The sequence below is a fragment of the Monodelphis domestica genome, chromosome 8 (genome assembly GCF_027887165.1).
Source record: "Monodelphis domestica isolate mMonDom1 chromosome 8, mMonDom1.pri, whole genome shotgun sequence".
NCBI classification, from domain to species: Eukaryota; Metazoa; Chordata; class Mammalia; order Didelphimorphia; family Didelphidae; genus Monodelphis; species Monodelphis domestica.
The window spans coordinates 119,443,722-119,467,043 of record NC_077234.1 but is presented as its reverse complement, the minus strand read 5'-3'; positions in this window follow the sequence as shown (position 1 = coordinate 119,467,043).

The window sequence follows — 23,322 nt, the reverse complement described above, 5'->3', positions numbered from 1 at the left end:
GGCTATTGAGAATTTTGGGGATATTGATATCTACATATTTGTACTACTGTATTTTTAAAAAAAATGTTATCTTGCTCAATTCATTTGGCTTCTACTCACAGTGATCATGGCCAGATACAAAGAGTAAATGGATCTCATTTTGGTGAGAAAGCCTTGTATTTTATATTTTCTTATCTGACACAGAGTGTCAATGATTATAAGCTATATTTTTGAATTTTTAAAGCTCTTTTATTATTATTATTATATTTTTCTTGCATGTGCAATATACTTTTTCAGTTTCTTATTATTTTTTTTCTCTTTTTTATTTTTGAAGCACATGTCACCAGTATTAAGATTTTCTTTAAACTTTAGATTTTTCAGTACTACAAGTTTAAGATACATTTGCTAATGTATGCCCTAAAAGGCTTGTGACTATAAAAATGATGGCCCTAATTATTTAAAAACTTATGGGACTTTGCTTAATGATTCTGTCTGATTCCAGGACAAGAGATGCACACAAGAGCCATTGCACAGGGCCAAAGAAAAGCCAATCCAGAATGGATTGATGCACTTCTAGGCCAATACAAAGGTCTTAAACCTAGTGTGAAGACTTGAGGTTACTATGTTTATCATTGTTAGACATAGGCTTTCCTTGTGTTCACACTCACTCTGAAAATACTCACAGACAAGTATCCCCGAAACCTTGGCTCCTATAATCTGGTCCCCTTTTCTGCCTCTCATAGTGTGGTACTTTTCTGTAGTCCTGGCTACTGACTGGGTAAATGCATCATTGCTTAGATCATTTTGATTGGACCCTGATTCAAGGACCTATTATAGATTTATTTTTCTTTTACTTAGAATTTTTTCACATAAGACTTTGATAGTTATACATTTCATCCAGAGTTTTTTCTTTATTTCTTTTGGATTTTCTGATATCTTTTTAATATCTCTTGCCAATTGATTCAAATACCTCCTACCTCAGCCATGTATCCCTAAGTGTTCCTGTATTTTTCAATTACCCACAACATGGGGAAATGTAAAAAAAAATATCATTATTTAAATTGCAAAGTTTAAATTCCTTTTTAGAAGAATTTTAGGTTAAAAAACATGCTACCTCTCTGAATCCAGAAACTGAACTGTTGGATAAGCCACCATGAAGAAGCCTCCAGACCACAAGCTGCAAAAAAATGAACTTTGGATGTAGTTGATTGAAAATTTATTTGTATGTATACTTTCATGCCAAAGGGGACTGCCCCCTAACTGGTTTTCTGTCAATGCTTCCCTCAATTATTGGTTTTGTTCTTTTTTTTTTTCTCTTATCCTCACATTATTGTAATCTTTTAAGTTGATTATGTTTTTATGATCCTTTGGGTAAAAAATAATTTTTTCCAAAAATGATCAAATGGGGTTTTGTAAAAAATGGATTTGAACTCTGGACTTCAATCCCCACAAACCCTTGCTCCACTTCCCCAAAATTCTTTGTAATCTCACTGAATTCTCAGGTGGGCCGAGATTGAGAAGGGATTTAACCTGATTGCAAAGTCTTTTGTGGGCTTTTGGACTTCCGTTTTGGAGTAGACGTGGCTCTTCCATGATGTGAGATTTTCTTGTCTAGGCCTCTCAGGCCTAGGCATGTGTTTCTTATTCTGATTTTTCTTTAATCCTTAATCTTTAATAAACCTCATAAAAATATAATTCCCTTTACAGAGAGAAACTAATTTCTACCTGCCTCAGCTTCCCCTAAAATTTAATCTTTAAAAAAATACATTAGTTTCATCCATTTGAAAATGTTTAAATTTTTTACAATCATTTTTTAATTTTTTTCCAGATTAAAAGTTAATTTTTAACATTTGTTTTCTGACATTTTGCAATCCATGTTTTCCCCTTTCCTCAAAACAGCAGGTATGATATAGACTGTATATTAGTGACCATACAATATGTACATCCAGATTTTTCATATTGTAAAAGAAGCCATAGTGCTTACAATAAAGAAAAATTCACAAAGAAAATGAAGTAAAATATGGCAAGCTTCAATCTGAATTTAGACTCCATAAGTTCTTCCTCTGGTGGTGGACAGACTTATTTATCATGAATCCTTTGGAGTTGTCCTAAATCCATTCAATTCTATTAATAGTTGATTAATGCCTTTATTTTTCAATATTTTTTTTGTTTTTTTATGATTTGAAATTCTTCATTTAAATAATTAAGTTAGGATAGTTTTCCATGACTATATAATTCATGTTTTTTCCCTCCCCTCATAGCCAATGCGCAATTCCACTGAGTTTTACATGTATCATTGATCAAGACTTATTTCCATATTATTAATATTTGCATTAGGGTGATCTCTTTGAGTCTATATTCCCAATTATATCCCTGTTGATGCAGGTGATCAAGCAGTTGTTTTTCTTCTGTGTTTCTACTATCACAGTTCTTTCTCTGGATATGAATAGCATTACTTCTCATAAGTCCCTCAGAATTGTCCTGGATTTTTGCATTGCTGCTAGTAGAGAAGTCCATTACATGTGATTGTGTCACAGTGTATCAGTCTCTGTGTATATGGTTCTACTGTTTCTGTTCCATTCACTCTGCATCAATTCCTGGAGGTCATTCCAGTTCACATGGAATTCCTTCAGTTCATTATTCTTTTGAGCACAGTAGTATTCCATCAACAAAAGATACCATTAGTTGTTCAGTCATACTACAATCAAAGGGAATCCCCTAATTTTCCATTTTTTTACCACAACAAAGAATGCGAATGCCTTTACGTGTTTTTTAGAAATATATTTTATTTTTCCAGATTTTATGTAACAAGTTTCCAACATCTTTCAAAGAATATTGTCTCAATTTCATTCTCTCCCTAGCTTTCCCTCCAACCCTTACCTATGTTAAGATAGTAAGCAATCATATAGATTTTACATGTATAATCATATAAAACATTTCCCATAATTAATCCTTTTGTGGAAAGAAATTCCAATTAAAAATTAAGAAAGAAAGCACAAAAAGTTTGCTTTGCCCTAGATTTATACTCTATCAGTTCTTTTCTCTAGAAGCAGATGGCATTTTTGTCATGAGTCCTTTGGTATAGTTTTAGATCATTTTTGCCAAGAATAGCTATTACTCATTCTTGTTTATTATATAGTATTTCAGTTGCTGTGTTCAATGTTCTCCTGGTTTTACATTTGTGTGATTTTCTAGTTTTTTTTCTTCTGATTTTCTTATGTTTATTATATCTTACATAAAAGTATTTCATTATAATTGTATATTTTGATTTACTCAGCCATTCCCCAGTTGATGGGTATCTCCTCACTTTCCAATCTTTGCTCATTCCAAAAAAAGCTTCTTTGAATAATTTTGTACAGAGAAGTCCTATCTTTTTTTCTTCTTTTAATCTCTTTGGGATACAAACTTAGTAATGATATTGCTGGATCACAGAATATTTAATGTTATAACCCTTTTGGCATACAGCCAATTTGCTCACCAGAATGGTTCAATCAGTCCATAACTCCCACAACAGGTCATTAGTGTCTCAATTTTCCCATATCCCATCCAGGTTTTGTCATTTTCCTTTTCTGTCATAATAGCCAATCTGATAGGCATGGAGTGGTACCTCAGAGTTCTTTTTTTTTTAGCATTATTTTATTTGGTCATTTTTATACATTGTTCATTGGAAACAGATCATTTTCTTTTCCTCCCCCCCACCCCTTCCCTAGCCAACGCACAATTTGACTGGGTATCACATGTGTCCTTGCTCTGAACCCATTTCCTTGTTGTTGGTATTTGCATTAGGGTGCTCATTTAGCATCTCTCCTCCATCATGTCCCCTCAACCTCTGTAGTCAAGCAGTTGCTTTTCCTTGGTGTTTTTACTCCCTCAGTTTGTCCTCTGCTTGAGGATAGTTTTTTTTTTTTTCTCATAGATCTCTGCAGGTTGTTCAGGGACATTGTAAAGCCATTACTGGAGAAGTCCATTACTTTCTCTTGTACCACAATGTGTCAGTCTCTGTATACAATGTTCTCCTGGTTCTGCTCCTCTCACTCTGCATCACTTCCTGGAGGATGTTCCAATCTCCAAAGGAATTCCTCCACTTTATTATTCCTTTGAGCACAACAGTTTTCCATCACCAACATATACCACAATTTGTTCAGCCATTCTCCAATTGAAGGGTATCCCCTCATTTTCCAATTTTTGGCTACCACAAAGAGCGCAGCTATGAATATTCTTGCACAAGTCTTTTTTTCTTATTATCGCTTTGGGGTACAAACCCAGCAGTGCTATGGCTAGATCAAAGGGCAGACAGTCTTTTATCGCCCTTTGGGCATAGTTCCAAATTGCCCTCCAGAATGATTGGATCAATTCACAACTCCACCAGCAATGCATTAATGTCCCTACTTTGCCACATCCCCTCCAGCATTCATTACTTTCCTTTGCTGTCATGTTGAACAATCTGCTAGGTGTGAGGTGATACCTCAGAGTTGTTTTGATTTGCATCTCTCTGATTATAAGAGATCTAGAACACTTTTTCATGTGCTTATTAATAGTCTTGATTTCTTTAACTAAAAATTGCCTATTCATGTCCCTTGCCCATTTTTCAATTGGAGAATGGCTTGATTTTTTGTACAACTGGTTTAGTTCTTTATAGATTTGAGTAATTAGACCTTTGTCAGAGGTTTTTGTTATGAAGATTGTTTCCCAATTTGATGCTTTCCTTCTAATTTTAATTACATTGGTTTTGTTTGTACAAAACCTTTTTAATTTGATGTAGTCAAAATTATTTATTTTGCATTTTGTGACTCTTTCTAAGTCTTCCTTGGTTTTAAAATCTTTCCCTTCCCAAAGTTCTGACATGTATACAATTCTGTGTTCACCAAATTTGCTTATAGTTTCCTTCTTTATATTCAAGTCATTTGTCCATTCTGAGTTTATCTTGGTGTAGGGAGTGAGGTGTTGATCCAAACCTAATCTCTCCCACACTGTCTTCCAATTTTCCCAGCAGTGCTTATCAAATACTGGATATTTGTCCCAAAAGCTGGGGTCTTTGGGTTTGTCAAAGACTGTCTTACTGAGGTCATTTACGCCAAGTCTATTCCACTGAGCCTCCTTTCTGTCTCTTAGCCAGTACCAAATTGTTTTGATGACTGCTGCTTTGTAATATAGTTTGAGATCTGGGACTGCAAGGGCACCTTCCTTTGTATTTTTTTCACTATTTCCCTGGATATCCTTGATCCTTATTTATCCAAATGAACTTTGGTATGGTTTTCTCTAATTCAGTAAAATAGTTTTTTGGTAGTTCAATGGGTATGGCACTAAATAGATAGATAAGTTTGTGTAGGATGGTATTTTTATTATGTTAGCTCGTCCCACCCATGAGCAATCAATGTTTTCCCAATTGTTTAGATCTAGTTTTAATTGTGTGGAGAGTGTTTTGTAGTTGTGTTCCTGTGTTTGTCTCGGCAGATAGATTCCTAAGTATTTTATATTGTCTCGGGTGACTTTAAATGGAATTTTGCTTTCTAATTCTTGCTGCTGAACTGGGTTGGAGATATATAGAAATGCTGATGACTTATGTGGGTTTATTTTGTATCCTGCAACTTTGCTAAAGTTGTTGATTATTTCTATTAGCTTTTTGGTTGATTCCCTGGGATTCTTTAAGTAAATCATCATATCATCCGCAAAGAGTGACAGCTTGGTCTCCTCATTGCCAATTTTAATACCTTCAATTTCTTTTTCTTCTCTAATTGCTACTGCTAGTGTTTCTAGTACAATATTAAATAATAAAGGTGATAATGGGCATCCTTGTTTGACTCCTGATCTTATTGGGAAGGCTTTGAGTTTTTCCCCATTGCAGATGATGTTTGCTGATGGTTTTAGGTATATACTGTTTATTGTTTTTAGGAAAAGCCCTTCTATTCCTATACCCTCTAGTGTTTTCAATAGGTATGGGTGTTGTATTTTGTCAAAGGCTTTTTCTGCATCTATTGAAGTAATCATGTGATTTTTGACAGTTTGCTTGTTTATATGGTCAATTATGTGCATGGTTTTCGTAATATTGAACCATCCTTGCATTCCTGGAATGAATCCTACCTGATCGTAGTGGATAACCCTTGTGATGACTTGCTGGAGTCTTTTTGCTAGTATCCTATTTAAGATTTTTGGGTCTATATTCATTAGGGAAATTGGCCTATAGTTTTCTTTCTCTGTTTTTAACCTGCCTGGCTTTGGGATCAGTACATTGTTTGTGTCGTAAAAATAATTTGGTAGAACCCCTTCTTGGCTTATTCTGTCAAATAGTTTGTATAGTATTGGGATTAGATGTTCTTTGAATGTTTGATAGAATTCATTTGTGAATCAGTCTGGACCTGGGGATTTTTTCTCAGGGAGTTCTTTGATGGCTTGTTCAAATTCTTTTTTTGATATGGGGTTGTTTAGGTAATTTATTTCTTCTTTTAGTCTAGGCAATTTATATTTTTGTAAGTATTCATCCATATCTCTTAGATTGCCATATTTTTGCCATATAATTGGGCATAGTAGTTTTTAATGATTGCTTTGATTTCCTCTTCATTAGAGGTGAGGTCTCCCTTTTCATCTTAGATACTGTCAATTTGTTTTTTTTTTCTTCCCTATTTTTAATTAGACTGACCAGTACTTTGTCGATTTTATTTGTTTTTTCAAAGTACCAGCTTCTAGTTTTATTTATTAAATCAATAGTTCTTTGACTTTCAATTTTATTAATTTCTCCTTTGATTTTTAGGATCTCTAATTTAGTCTTCATCTGAGGATTTTTAATTTGTTCACTTTCTAGTTTTTTAATTTGTATGCCCAATTTATTGACCTTTGCCCTTCTTAATTTGTTTATATATGAACTCAAGGATATAAATTTCCCCCTGAGTACTGCTTTGGCTGCATCCCATAAGTTTTGAAAGATGTCTCACCATTGTCATTTTCTTCAATGAAGTTATTAATTGTTTCTATGATTTGTTCTTTAACTAGCTGGTTTTGGAGAATCATATTGTTTAATTTCCAATTAATTTTTGATTTATCTATCCATGTACCCTTACTAATTATTATTTTTATTGCACTGTGGTATGAGAAGTTTGCATTTATTATTTATGCCCTTTTGCACTTGTTTGCAATGATTTTGTGCCCTAGTACATGGTCAATTTTTGTGAATGTACCATGTACTGCCCAAAAGAATGTGTATTCTTTTGTCCCTATTTATTTTTCTTCATATGTCTACTAACTCTAATTTTTCTAAGATTTAATTTGCTTCTCTCACCTCTTTCTTATTTATTTTTTTATTTGATTTATCTAGTTCTGATAGGGGAAGGTTCAGATCTCCCACTAGTATAGTTTTTCTATCTATTTCATCCTTGAGCTCCTCTAGTTTCTCCTTTAAAAATTTGGATGCTCTGCCATTTGGTGCATACATATTGAGTACAGATATTTCCTCATTGTCTATACTGCCTTTTATCAGGATATAATTACCTTCCCTATCTCTTTTGACTAGATTTATTTTTACTTTGGCTTTGTCCGATATCATGATTGCTACTCCTGCCTTCTTTTTATCATTTGATGCCCAATAGGTTTGGCTCCATCCTCTTTCTTTCATCCTATGCATATCTACCTTCCTTATGTGTGTTTCTTGCAGACAGCATATGGTAGGGTTTTGGATTCTAATCTACTCTGCTATTTGCTTGCATTTTATTGGTGAGTTCATTCCATTCATATTCAGAGGTGTGATTACTAGCTGTGTATTTCCCAGCATTTTGATTTCTACTCCTGGTCCTGCCTTTTCTTCTTTCACTATTTCCTTCTACACCAATGTTTGTTTATATTCAGCCCCGCCCATTCCCTCCCTTATTTTACTTCCCTTTCTACCCCCTCCCTTCTTATTCCCTTTTTTTTGTTCTTCCCTTCTCCCTCCTCCCAGTGCTTTCCTTTTTCTCATGCCATGATTTAATTATATCATTCCATTATATTCAACTCACACCATTGTTCTCTTTCTATATTTACTTCTTTTAAGTGTCCTAATGATGACAAAGTTCTTTGGAGTTACAAGTAACACGTCCCTGTTTTGAAATGGTTACAGTTTAATCTTATTGAATGCCCTTTTATTTCTCTTTTCTTCTTTTGAAGCTTATATTTGAGAGTCAAATTTTCCATTGAGTTATGGTTTCTTCATCAGAAATGTTTGAAAGTCCTCTATTTCACCAAAATACCCCTTTTTTACTCTGAAAGATCAAGATCAATTTTTCTAGGTAAGTGATTCTTGGTTGATATCCTAGCTTCTTTGCCTTCTGGAATGTCATATTCCATGCCCTTTGATTCTTAAATATAGAAGTTGCTAAAACATGTGTTATCCTGCCTGAAGCTTCATAATATTTGGATTGTTTCTTTTTTGGATTTCTGCAATATATTCATGTTGACCTGTGAATTCTTGAAATTGACTATAACATTCCTCTGAGTTATCCTTTTGAAATCTTTTCATGAGGTGATCAAATGATTCTTTCCATTTCTATTTTGATCCTGATTCTAGATCTGTATTGATAAACTGATGGCATGTGCACTGCAGGAGGCTGCTCCCCTCCTCCTCTCCACCATGCCTAAAGAGATTTTTCACTTTACAAGCCCTTCAGCCCAGCAACCTAATGGAAGCACTTCCTCCCTCCCTTGTCTGGGGTAAGGGGACTGCTTACATGCAGAGTGAGGATACATTTTGGGCATTTTGTCTTTATAAAATTTGATATCACTCTTTTGGAATATCAACTGAGTTTTCCTCGATAATTCTTTGAAAGATAATTTCTTAGCTCTTTTACTGTCATCGCTTTTAGAAAGTCCAATAATTTTTAGATTGTCTTTCCAGGATTAATTTTTCACCTCAGTTGTTTTTTCAAAAGATAATTCACTTTTTTCTTTTTCCAAAAATTAATTTAGAATATTTTTCATGATTACATGATGTATGTTCTTTTCTTCCCCTCCTCCCCACACTCTAGCCACCAAAATTTTACTGTGTTTTACATATGTCTTTAATCAAGACCTATTTCCACAATATTAATATTTGCATTAGGGTGATCTCTTTGAGTCTATATACCCAACCATATCCCCATCAGCCCATGAAATCAAGCAGTTGTTATCTTCTGTGTTTCTACTATCACAGTTCTTTCTCTGAATATGAATAGCATTCCTTCTCATAAGTCCCTCAGAATTGTCCTGGATTTTTGCATTGCTGCTAGTAAAGAAGTCCATTACATGAGATTGTGCCACAGTGTGTCAGTCTCTCTGTATATGATTCTCCTTGTTCTGCTCTATTCACTCTGCATCAATTCCTGGAGGTCATTCCAGTTTATACAGGATTTCTCCAGTTCATTATTCTTTTGAGCACAGTAGTATTCCATCATCAACAGATACTACCTTTTTTCTATTTTTAAATTTTTTTCTTTGATTTTTTTCTTAATGTCTCATGGAGTCATTAGCTACCACTTGCCAGATACTAAGTTTTAAGGTATGGCTTGAGTCAGCTTTTGTATCACCTTTTCCATTTGTCTAATTCCACTTTTTAAATAAGTCCTTTTCTTCAGTGCATATTTTCATCTCTTTTCCCATTTGGCCAATTCAGCTTTTTAAGAAGTTCTTCTTTTCACTGTATTTTAATTGCTCTTTTACCAATTGGCCTATTCTGCTTTTTTATGATATTTATTTCATTTTTTTTCTCCTTTACCATGCCATTGACTTTTTTCATTATTTTCTTAAATCACTCTCATTTTTTCCCAATTTTTCTTCTACCTCTAATATTTGATTTTTAAAATCCTTTTTGAGCTTCTCCATTAATTATTTTAGGCTTGAGAACAATTCCTATTTTTCTTAGAGGGTTTTGGGTACAATAATATTGCTTTTATTTAATTCTTCTGTGATTGTGTTTTGACTTCTCTGTCACTGAAAGAACTTTCTGTGTTAAGTTTATTTTTCTGTTGTTTTCTTATTTTCAGCCTTTTTCTTTTCTTTTAATTTAAAAAGCTGTCATAGTTGGGTTCTGTACCTGTATTGAATGGAACATTATTGCATGCTTTAATTTCTTTGTGAAGCTTTCTTCAGAGCTAGCTCTGGGGCTCTATCTCATTTCTTCCAAAATGGTATGTTGTAAGGAAAGGTGGGTTTACTGCTATGCTGTTCTGTGTTCTGGTCTTTGAATAACCCCAAGCACTTTTTACCCTGCCTGGAACTATGATGAGGATCTTCTGATTCCCTCTGGCTGTAAATTCTGGTCTCTACTGGTGTTCCTCCTTACCCTAAACACTAAGAACCTACTTCTGTGTATGGGCAATGCAGCAAGAGGCTTCTACTTCAAACCTGCAAAGGTACCTCATGATCTCATTCTGATCCATTTTCCAACACCACCCTTACAGTATGTGCCTGAAAGCTTTCAATACCTTTGTTGCTGCTTTCAGCTGTGCCCAAGGCCTATTGCTGTTGTGGAGCCTCCTGTCACTAGTTGCCTCTACTTCAGTGCACTAGATCCATAGTTCCAGTCTGCTAAGATGTTTTGTCCTGGTAAATAACTTTACCTTGTCTTTTTGTGGTCTATGATGTTTCAGAATTAATTACATTGCATAACATAAGAGTTTTTGGGTGGATAATATGGTAGAGATCATCTGGGGATGCATACCTTCACCATCTTGATTCTGACCACTCTAGCAGAAAAAAAAAATTAAGCAGCATTATCCATTTCATATTCTTGTCTTTTTCTCAATTGGTGAGTTATTTTTTATAATTCAATTTATTTTTTTGCATGCTATCATCTTTTTAAAAGTCATTTTCTTACATTTTTGCTATATATGATTTTTCCCCTTTCCTCTCATCCCTACCCTCTGTATAAGATAGCTAATAATAAGCTATAGCTTGTGCAATACATATTTCCATTGTATAAATGGAGATTTTGAGCCTTTGGACTTCATTTGCTAGAAGTCCCTTAGTATTTCCCAAATTTCCATTTTCTTGGATCCCCACATTTTGAGTGATTGTATTTAAATGACTATAACTTCTCCCTCTTTCTCTCTTGGACCTGTGACCATGCTGAAGTCAGGAAGTTCTTTTGTTTTAGGTATTAGTAATAAAACTTTTAAAATATAACATGTAGTTATTGATTATTAATATAAAAACCTACACCATGTTCATCATGCTGTGAAAGAGGATATACATCACTTACACTAGAGAAAAATTCATGAAGGAAATTAAGTGAATAAAAGTCATTAGTTTTTGTGTTAATTCAATTGCCCTCCAGAAAGAATATAAAAGAAGAAAGGAAGAAGGGAGGGGAGAGATGGAAAAGATAGGAAAATAATATAGAAGATATTAAAAAAGGATAGAGAGAGAAAAACATGGGTAGAGAGACAGAAAATTTTCAAATCAATATTTTGAAATAAAATTTTAAATGATTATTTGAAATTGAGAAATAAATTTAAAAGTTAAAATATTTTATAATTACCCCATTTAGATTTGGCCTTTACATCTGAAAATTTCATATAGATCATTTTCTATTGTTGAAATAATCCTAAGACTAATAATACTATTTTCCTTGAATTGCCATGTTCCTGAGTACTGAAGGAGATGACCAATTCAAAAAAAGCCAATCAGGATTCTCTTTGAGTAAGGTTAGTGGTTGACATAACTAATTCTTTGTGACTGAACTTCAGGCTTCCTACTGAGTTGTCTCTTTGCAGATCCAGCCCAAACCAGTTTTAGCTCATTTGGAGGGTCACTGAATAAATAGCTACAGCAAGGAATACAGGACATCTTGTTCCCCAGACCCTCAAGGACATCCTATTTTTGTGTGCCAAAAAAATCCCCACCTCAATCATGCTTGTTGACCACTCATTTCCCTTCCCCATGCCTGCTGACAATATAATTCAGGACTTACACATTCATATTAAGTACTTCCTGCATATCATGAGGGTGTCTAGACCTGAACAGCCCCTTTTCTTCATCAATAAAATTAGTCTTACTTCAGCTGAGCATTTTCAGTCTTATGTTTTAGGTCAAATCTAAGTATCTCTTATCAAAATATCTTAACTTATTAAATATCACTAACTAGACTGCATTAAAACATTATTATATCAGCTATACATACTACTCTACATGGTCCTATATTTTCTTTGCATGACTATGTCTTCCACCAACAATTTACACCTGCTTACTTTTACATAACTCCTTTTGTATTCATGGGATTATATTGTCTAAGAATTAGAATGAAAAATCTAGAAAAGTGATGGTTCTGATTCAAGGATATAAAGTATATATCCCTTTAATTATATTGGAACCTTATTGTCTTTCTTTTAAGGATAGACACATGCAAGCATGATAGCTAAAAAATTCTTGACTGGAAAGTATATAAAATGAAATTATGTCTGAGCCTTAAGTCAGACTTATGGTCTTTACCAAATATTAAATATAGTAAGATAATATATAATGTATAAGAATTGTACAATAATAATCAGTAGAAAATAGGTCACAATAAGCAGGAAATGAACTGATACATTAATGTGTAAATGTTGTAGGTCTATTGCCTACAATGGAGTATCTTCTTCCCTATTCACATATTGTATTTCCTGTCAACATTCATTAGCAAAGGACTTGTATCTGCTATCTTGGATAAACCAATCAAGACATGATTGGGTCAAAAATGTTTTATTAGCCTAAGGTCAAAAGGAAAGATAAAATAAATAAATACAACATAACTAGATATTCAGAACTAGAGTTTCTATTAAAGACTCATCAAACTATGCTAATCCCAATCATATTGGCTTAATATTAGGACATAATTTATTGATATCTTAATCACTCAATCAGCAAGTGTTTATTAAATATCTACTATCTATCGGGGTGTAGGGGTGTTCAGGGAGGGGTAGTTTCTCTGGTAAGGAGGGCTTGTTGTGCCCTCCTAGGGCAGCTCTCCAGCCTCTGACCCCCACCTGACACCTAGCTCTCACTTGTGGTTCCTAGTAGTTGCTAGCATGAGGCAGCGGCCACACCCCTGGCAATGGCTTCAACAGGCCGGCTAAACCTTGTGAGGGTAGCCATCAGGTCATAGACCCCTGGTGAACTAGGGCTTTGCTCACCCAGCATGTGAAGACTGTTTCGGTGGAACAGGTGGAAGAAACCAACAAGAAGGTTCAACGGCTGAGATGGCGATACAGCAAGGCACTGTGGAGTGCTTAGGGTGTGTTGGAGCACAAAAGACAACATGGCCATCCAATGTAGCTGAGGAAGTCCCCAGGTGTAACGACTTTTCATGCCAATGGACCCAGGCTTCCAATGCCTAGAGAGTGGGACTGTATCTGGTCATCAACTTTTCCACTTAAATTTCCTTGACGCACAAGTATCTTTGTGCAATAAACCCACAAAGACAATCGTCTTTCTTGGTTACCGAGAGACTACTACTACTATCTACCTGGCAATTTCATTCAGTTGGATTATTAATTTTTAAATCATTATAATTCCATTGCTATTTCACTTTAAATCTCTTGATCTGAAATCAATTTTTGGTGTTGTTCTTAGAAAGTATTTCATTTTTTAAAATAGCAGTGGCATTTAAATGAAATATCAGTGTACTACATAGCATGAAATATTTACTCAGTTTATGTTACAGAAGCATGATGTGGTATATTGATGTTGTAGACAGGCACTACAAGGTATAAAAGGAGTTTCAGCAAGAAATATAAATATCAGAGGGGGTATTTCTCTTTAGTATTAATCACTATTTCCATCATCTTCTCTTTTACCTTCTATAATATTTTATTTTGATAGACCCATTTGAAAATGATTTTTAAAAAGTAAGCATGTCTGCAAATGCTTTTGTTGTCCTTTTATTTGGGGGAAATATCTGAATTATATCTGAATTAATGTTATCTTTCCATCAGTTATGAAATCTTGACTAGATTATAGTTGTGTCAATTTGAATCAGACCTTGAAATGGTCATTCACACTTTTGTTATTTCAAAATTAGATTATTGCAATTCTCTGCTGGCTACTTGCCCAATAGGATGCTGCATAAACTCCAACTGGTGCAGGAAAAATCTGCCAGGCTCTTCTTGCAAAAAGGATAAGTTTAAACATATTTTAAGTCCTTTTCCAATCATTATCCAGATTACTGATTAGAATAACATATTGATTATAAAATGACCCTTCTTCCTTTGAAAAGTCTCATGACATTGGTTCATTGAATATTTTTAGTCTTTCTACTTAAGTACTCTTACACAAACTTACTAATTGCCTTACGATTAACTCATAATTATCCTGGAGTTAAAGCCTTGTAATGTTGCTATGCATTTTCATTTCTGCTCCTTTCCAAAAATAAATACGTAACTTGGCATTCCAAGTGTTTATGTCAAATTAGGTCATCACTTAAGCTTCTACAAATATTAAAAATACCAACTGTTTCAAGGTTACGATGCTTATATTAACTTTGTTTTCTAAGGTGCCAAAAGATCTTTTACAGAAAAATCACAAAGTGGATATTCTTATATGATATAGTGTAAGTGCTTTGTTGAAGTGCTAATTTGAAAAATGAGGAATAGATTTTTGTCCTAATTGGTTGTTTTCAATGTAGATAAAAGGTTCGTGTCAAATAGCTAAAGACATGAGGAATAATTAAATGTATCAGAAATTGTGCTAAGAAAAATATTGTTACAAATGGAATAATGTTAGAAAAATGCTAGAAAAATTTGTTAATCAGTAGAATCTATTTAAACAGGTACTAAGTAGATTCCCCTACTGACATTTCTCATCTGATGCCTGCATTTTACTTGTGAAAACTAATTAAAAACCACAAACAGGAAATTGTTAAAAGTTACCTACACAGTTATTTCTTGGATTTACCAGCCAACAGGGATGGCCTTCTTAGTTTTATATTCTGAGAAATCTTGTAAAAGGTAGACTGGAATCATCATTTTCTTTAGAACTTCCATCCTGAGGCTAGTTTATTAGAAGTTTTATTTCAAGGACTTTCTTATTCCAACAACCATTAGAGTAATCCATTATTTCTTTACATTCTCAAGCCTGAAGTACATTACTAGTTCATATCTTTTACTTGCTGTCAACTTCTTCTAATTTGTCCTTTATATGACTACCAACTTATTTCAAAAATAGAGAAGGGGAAAGAAGTATTTATTCAGCACCTACTATGTGTTAGACACTGTGCTAAGTGCTTTGCAAGTATTATCTCATTTTATTGTCACAACAACTTGCATAGGTCAATACTACTTTTTTACCCAATTTGATAGTGAGGTAACTGAGACAAACAGAGGTTGTGATTTGTGTAGAGTCACAAAGAAAGTAAATATCTGAAAATGAATTTGGACTTAGATTTCATTGACTCCAGGTAAAGTTCTGTATCTATTCAGGCACCTAGAAAACTCAAAATAAACAAAACTCTTCAATAGCTCAAAAATCCCAATAAAACCTTCACTAGCTCACTATTGTTTACAAGGCATAGTCCAAATTCCTTAAACTAGAAATATGACAGAAGAATTAGGAAATATAAGAAAGTGAATTCAAAGGAATTTGTGGTGCTTAAGATGATTACCAACTATAATTAATAACTTTTTGCATAGTTGATTTAGCGACTAGTTCAACAGGCATAGAAAAGTAGTTTATTATTGAAAAGCCTGTACTAAATAAATATTAGTCAAAGAAAACTAATAGCAAAATATACAATAGCATAAAGAAAAGAGGAATTTGAGACCCATAATAGCAATTTTCAATTTGAAAGGTTGTTCTGTTATGTCAAAGATGATGGAAACCATTTGGTCAAAAAGTAAGAATTGGGAGCAAATGGTAGAACTTTCAGTGAAACCATTTAAAATGTAATATTAGGAAAATGCTCCTAGCAATTCAAGCTATTAAAATGTAGTATAATGGCACTTCAACATATTTTGGTGAAATATTTGATACTCTACCTCATCACCAACTTTTGTTTCTTTGATCAGAGACTCGAGCCATGAACTTCAAACCTCTATTCAAGGAGAGAGCTTAGCTGAGACATTTCCTCATTTCTCACTTTGAGATGAAGTCTATTATCAATCATGGGCTGCCTTCAATCAAAAGATGTGTAATTTTTAGGTAGCTTTGTTATAGTGGTGAGTATTGTGGCTCTGAGTTGTCCTACAATGTGCCTTGAGGTTCATTTTAACCTCTACAAGGGAAGTTTACCCTAATTATAATAAACTTCATTAAATTCTAAGGACAAGCATCCTAATTTTACAATAATAAATCTTCAGATTATATGATTCTTTGAAGATAATGGAAGCCTCTAGGCAGGTGGGAGAAGGATGTAATGCCTAGTAGGTGGTAAAACTAGGAACAAGAAAAAAGACTAAAGAAAAATGGGTAAATGGAATAAAAGTATGATAAGGCTCTGAGATAATTGCTAATGCCAGACAATATTTTAGTTAGCACCAAATATGTTTTTATTTCACATTTATTTATTTATATTTGTTTTCCATGATGATAACCTCAAGGAATTTTATGGTAGAGAGAAAAAAAGGATTGGTCAAGTTGAAATAGTGGCAGATAACAAATAGAAAGTTACTATCTTTTTCTATTAACCTTATTATATCCAAAGAATGAAGGTAAAAACATTAACCTATTATGCTGACTCCCTGCATTGAACTTTTAAGAAGACTTGGACAGGAGTTGACATAATGGGACAAGGTGAAGAAGCATAAACAGGTAAGGATGATAACAGACATGGAACTAGAGGCCTTGAGCAAGTTTACTCATCTCATCAATCCTTTCTTCATGGAGTAGTTTCAAAGTGGCTCCTTTCATTCTCAATCATACCATTTTCCTTCTACTACAGAAGGCATAGGGTGGGAGAGTTGAATAAAAAGTTTTGTTTCTTAAGATTTCTGATGTACTACTCCTTACAGAATATTTTCATTACCATTAAGGATAGTCATACAAGTACAGATATATACTTTTTTTCCTATTGTAATTTACTTTTCAAAATCCACAAAGATAAGTTTAAAAGACAGAATTTTTTCATCCATACTTTCCTGCTAATGGGTCCCTCAGCTGGGGAGTTAGATGCTAAATCATTTATGGACTGAGGCATGAAGGTGTGCAGCTGTGTAAATTTGGTTGAGCAGGGCTAATGAGATATTGACTATTGCCTCCCTTATATACAATGCCTTCATTTTGTAACCCACTTCAGTAATAATGTGTAACAGTTGGGGAATTTTTACCTTTATGGGAGGTGAAGATAGGCAGGTCTTCTCAAAAAATAATCTTGTTAAAGGACAGCTATCTCAACCCATAATTTTCATGAGAAAGAGTACTATTTCTACTACTTAATTAGAAAACAAATTACTTTTTAATAAGAGCAGAATTGTTTCTAATAAATTGTTGAAATATCTTTAAATTAGTTGTAAATGTCAACTAAATTAACAAATCATTGCAATATTAAATCATTCTAACAAATTAAATAATTAGCTAGTGAATGTTAATTAGTTTTATGGGTATTCTATTATTTCTGTGGGGGACAAAGCCTTCATAAAAGGAAGTAGTTTGTGCACTTAAAATATGATTAACATTTAAATAGAACTTTTCCTTTTATTATCTCCAAGGATAGTAGTATCAAAGTTCCTTCATAACATATTAAAAGAGTGCCATTTTATTGGGGGAGGGAGCATAAAATTAATTCTAATCCCATATGAGCTGAGTCATAAGCTTTGTATGCTAAAATTATTCTTTTCGTTAATTTGTAATTTGGTTTTTGGCAAGTACCTAGGTAGCATGGCCCAGTGAAAAAATACTGGACTTAAAATTAAGGATACTTTAGATCAAATCCTGCTTCACTGTCACACTATGTGACCCATGTAATCCATTTAATGTTTACATGTTTTGGGCAGTTTCCTAGAACTTTCCTCTTTTTCTTTAAAAATCTGTCTTGTATTTCCATTTTTGTAAAGTAGATCTCTATCAACATAAGTGCCTACAACACTTCAGAGCTTAGTATTATTTTTCCCAAAAAAATAATTTGGGTGGCAGCATAGAGTACTAAATCTAGAATCAGGAAAATCTGAGTTGAAATTCTCACTAAAGGTCTATGAGCCTCATGATATTCATCTGTTAAATGACGATAACAATATTTCTTACTTTCTTGAACACCTATTTTAACTAAATGAAATAACAAATGTTAAGCACTTTGAAAACCATATAATATTTATCTGTCATATAATTCACCAAATATGAAAGTAGGATATTTAACATTGACTAAACTGAAATTTGCCTTTGTGTAGTTAAAAATAACAAGAGTGAAAGGGTGGCAATGCTAAATGTATTAATAAATGTTCAAGTATATCCTAAACTCTGAGATCACATGAGGGTAAGGACTATATGTTCATCAAAATTTCTGTCTTCCTTAGAGCCCCAAATAGCTCCTTCTACTACAGAAGGCATGGGGTGGGGGAGTTGAATAAAAAGTGATTAATAATGATAAAAATAATACATTATTGTTATTTTGGAAAGAACACAGCATTTTCCATCACTTCAATTGCATTCATTTGGAGATGAACCCAATGCCAAAGACCCTTTTAATCTATTCTTTCAAGCAGACATGGGATGACTTCTATTTGGCAATATTTTGAGTTTTAGGAATGACTAAGTGCTTGGAGACTTTTTTGAATGCACTATATTAAGTCATATTTTTCATTAATTCAGATTTGTATTGCTTCAAATCTAAATGGGATTATTCCTAGATAGGGAGGATGGCAAAATGAGCTCTATGAGAAGAGGGTGCTAATGAGCATAGGCCTGGTAAGCCAAATAAGATTCAATTCCCAGAAGATAATCTATGAGAAGTGTTTATCATAGGAAAAAAAAAGTGCCCTAGTCATATACTGAGAATACTCCTTCATTTGGATGTTGCTCTCATCCCTATGTATAAAAAAGACCAGTTGACTCAAGCATATCTGGATGGATAAAAACATGATTAAAAAACTTTGGGTAAAATAGCAACAATTACAAAGTTTTTGTGTCCTTGTGGGATATAAAATGGCACTGAACAGAAGAAAAATTTTTGGTCCTATACAATCCTATACAATCTTTCTTGTATTCATATTAAAAATAAAATGGCATAGATTTTTGCATGAGTCTTCATAAATTGAACTAACAAAGAAATGATTAAAGAAGATGGGACTTACAACTTCTGCAATGTAGTCATATTTAAGAAATTTGGTAAATGTAATGATCTATCATGATTCCAGAGGACTTAAAATGAAGAATGCTGTTTATATCCTGACAGAGAGGTGATAGTCTAAATAACCATAAGGAGCTATCCGTTCTTTAAATGGGTAATGGGACACTTAGTTTTGCTTGATTATGGATTTTTTATTAAAGATTTATTTTTCTCTTTTTCTTTTTCCAATGGTTTTTGAAATAGGGAGATAAAGGTTTGATGACTTGAAGATGTTATTTTTTAAAACTGAGTCATGAAGATGAAGGTAAGGAATGGAATTTAATTGATTTCATCATTCACGGATGAGAATGAAGAAGGAAAAGAAAGTACACAAACTTCAGTTCTGAGTTTAGGAGGAATGTCTTGCCTTTCCACTAGTATGCCAGTAGTAGGAACAAAGAGTTGAGTACTAACTGAATTTCAAGAATATTAAGATAGAAGGGATTTGGGAGATAGCTTATATTTATATGTAGCGCTTTCTTTTGGGAATATTTTAATATATGTTGTCCTTTGATACTCACAGGAAAAATAAATAAATATTTCAGTAGGCTAAGAACTACGGGAACATTGTCCCCATTCTGGAGAAAATAAACCCAGATGGATGATACAATTTGACTAAAGTCAAATAATCAAAAAATATCATTGGAAGAGACCTCACAGATAGTTTAGCCAATACCAGATCAAAAATTTACTCTATAATATATCTAGCATAAGTGGATGGAAAATAAGTATTACATAGTGTTTATTTGAAAACAATTCTGATATATGTATACAAGTCACAATTTGCATATTGATAGTGAAGTTACAATTATTCTGTTCCTTAAACAAAATTCTGAAATTAGGCATATATTCCTATTGCTAAATACATCTCAAGATTTTCAAACCTCTCATTTTAGTATCCTACTTATTCCTCTTTATTCCTGAAATAACCTGGATTTAAAATTTATGTTTTCTATCATCTACTTTCTGGCAACCTATATTTAAACTCATATTCAGAGGACCTCTTGGAAGTGTCAGGAAAGTAAGTAGATTAAAAAAATTCATATAAAGGTGTGATTGGCTGATATTCTTCTCTTTTAGCCTTCTAAAGAAAACAGTCATTTGTCTGAATTTCGACCAATGCATATAAATAGTTTTAGGTAGAGGAGTTGTTAAATATACTGCTAAAAATATCTCCCTCTTTATTTTTAGTATTTTTTCCATATCATTCTCACACTTGCTTCTTAAAGGAAGTATTAGTCTATAATATGTAACTGTGAACACTTAATTTTGTTTCCTGAACTTTAGTTTCATTATCTGAAAAAGGGAATTATAAGATTGTAAATTTGAAATTGGGAGTGATGCTGGAGATCATCATATCTAGGACCCATATTTTACAGAAGAGAAAGCTAAGACCCAGAGAGGTTAAGTACATTGCCAGTGGGCACACAGATAATTCTTATATATATATATATATATATATGTAAAGTCCATAGTTAAATATATATATATATATGTGTGTGTGTGATTTGAGTAAAATAAAATTTACCTTCCATTGACCTGCCAAAATGATTTTCCTAGAGTGTAAATACAAAGTAAGTCCCAGACAGCATCCAGTACTCTTTAATCCAGTAACATTGATCTTGCTGTGGCAAAAATAAGATATTCTATCTTTTGACTAGGCATTTTCTCTGTCTTCTATGCCTAAAGGTCTTTCAATCCTCATCTATGCCTCTTGGAATTAATAGCTTTCTTCAAGCTTCAAATACAATTGTACCATCTTTAGGAAACTTCCTCACCCAACTTAATTTTATTGCCTTCCTTCTGTTAATGGTTTTGTATTTATTCTGTAAAAAGCTTCTTTTGGACAAATTTGTTTGTCTGTTGCCTTTTCTCTTAAATCATCAAAGAATAAATAAAGTGCTAAAGAGAATCAAAGGAAAAAGAGATCCTATCTAGTCTTTGGGGAATGGGAGTGGGAAAATTATATTAGACTTGCACTCAGAAGAACAGGATGACAAACAACAAACCAATCAATCAATGGTTTTAACTATGGACTGTACATTGTACTAAGCTATAGGATTAGAAACAGAAAAACAATCTCTGCTCTCAGAGATTTCATTTTATGGGGGAAGCAACCTATACTCATAAACTACATAAAGATAATATGAGGTACAATAATTAGGAACAATATAAAAACAGAGATAAGAAAATTTCTCATGTATAATATGGCCCTTGATCTGAATTTTGGAGGAGGATAACAATTCTAACAGATAAAGAAAGGTAATGAAGAAGTTTATTCACAGTGTAAGTCAAGAAAAACTGTGAGTGACATGGAATAAACCAGGAAAGATAGGTTGGGCCTAGGCTGTGAAGGTTTTTAGATAGCAAACAGAAGACAATCCCAGAGACAATAGGAAATAATTCAAGTTTCTTGAACAGAAGAATAACATAATTATATATTTCATATAATTTCAATAATTAATTTCAATAATTCATTCTAAAAAGTTATTGAGGCTTGAAAAAATGTGGCTGAGTGGAAGGAATTTGAATGGAAGAGATACTATGGAATGGAACTGGCAACAACTGGCAATTCATTGGATTTGACAATGGATTTGACAGTTGGATAAGGGACAGTGAAGAAAAATAATGAATTTTCAAACATAAAGAACCTGGGTGATTTAAGTGCAAAGACTGAGACCATTAATAGAAAAAGAAGTAGGAAGAAAGACAGTTTTGGAGTGAAAATAATGTATTCCCTTCTGAAGCATTCCTAGTAAGTGATTAATGTTTTCAAAGAAGGCAAATGAGAATGAAGACTGAGAACCTGTAGTTTTGGTAATTATGAGATCATCAGTATTTTGGAAAGAGCTGTTTCAGTTGAGTGTTGAGGTTGGGCATCAAGATGATAGGATGTTGAGAAATGAATGGGATGAAGAAGTGGATATAGCATGTATGTTCAACATTTTGGGGAGAGGTGTGGGATAATTGTGGGTATTATGGGTTCAAATAAAGTTATTTGATGTATTGTGGGGGCTGGAAATTTAAAGTAAATTAAAGAGAAGTTTAATGTGGTAGGAAAAAGAAACCCTTGATTTGAAGGGGAAAGAACTAAGATTATTTCCTAATTCTTTTACTTACTCTTGATATAATCCAAGGTAAATCATGTCATCACTCTGGGTCTTAGCTTCATTATCTCTAAAGTATATGTTAGATTTTAATTTCTCTAAGTGCCCTTCAGTTGACTCCTATAAGAATACCACTTTAAGCCAGATCAATTCTTTATAACATACCGAGAATGAGTATATAATATCTCTTCTTAAATTCAAGTTAAACTTAGGAATTAGGGCAAAGCATAATGATATTTTCTGTCTCTGAAGGGAGGTATGACATGTGTATATGTCAAAATGATATCAAAAAGTGAAACAAAAAAACTTAAGGTTATTGTTTGTAATTTTACTCAGGCTTGGATCTATTTACGGATATTCTAATAGTTGAAATTTTCAGGACTATACTTTTTTTTTTCCATTCTACCCTCCTTAGATTTCATTATCTGTTTTCTCTCTAAAGGAGTCTTTTGAGGTTAACCATTATCTACAATTCTATTTATAAGTTAACACCTCTCCATCTAAGCCTCCATCTTTGGTATCATGACAAAATAATAGATGATATGTATTAACTCTGGAAAAAATGAAAGTTATTTGCCCATAAGTCTATTTTTCAGAAGTTGTATCATCATAGATTGGCAATTAGATAATCTATTCACTTCCACATGGCAGTTAACTTGTTCATTGACTTCTGATTAGCATATATCTTTGAGAGTACTGATTTATTCCTAGGACTCCTTTTTTCCAATTGAGGCAGCATGAGAAAGATATGTGTCCTTACATTAGCGAGTTAACTCATCCCTTTTTACTTTCAGCCAGAAGGAAGCATTTGTATATGTCTGCCTTTCTGTCTTTCTTTCTAGAGACTATCACAATTTTGGCACTTAATAAATTCAATGAAACCACCGTTATAAAGAGGCAATCTTCTTTTCTGTTTGTTTTTATTGTAAAGGACCAACATTTACTGCTTTACGACAGATCAAATACTCTCATTAGAAAGAAATGTCAATGTGCAAAAATTATTTTTCA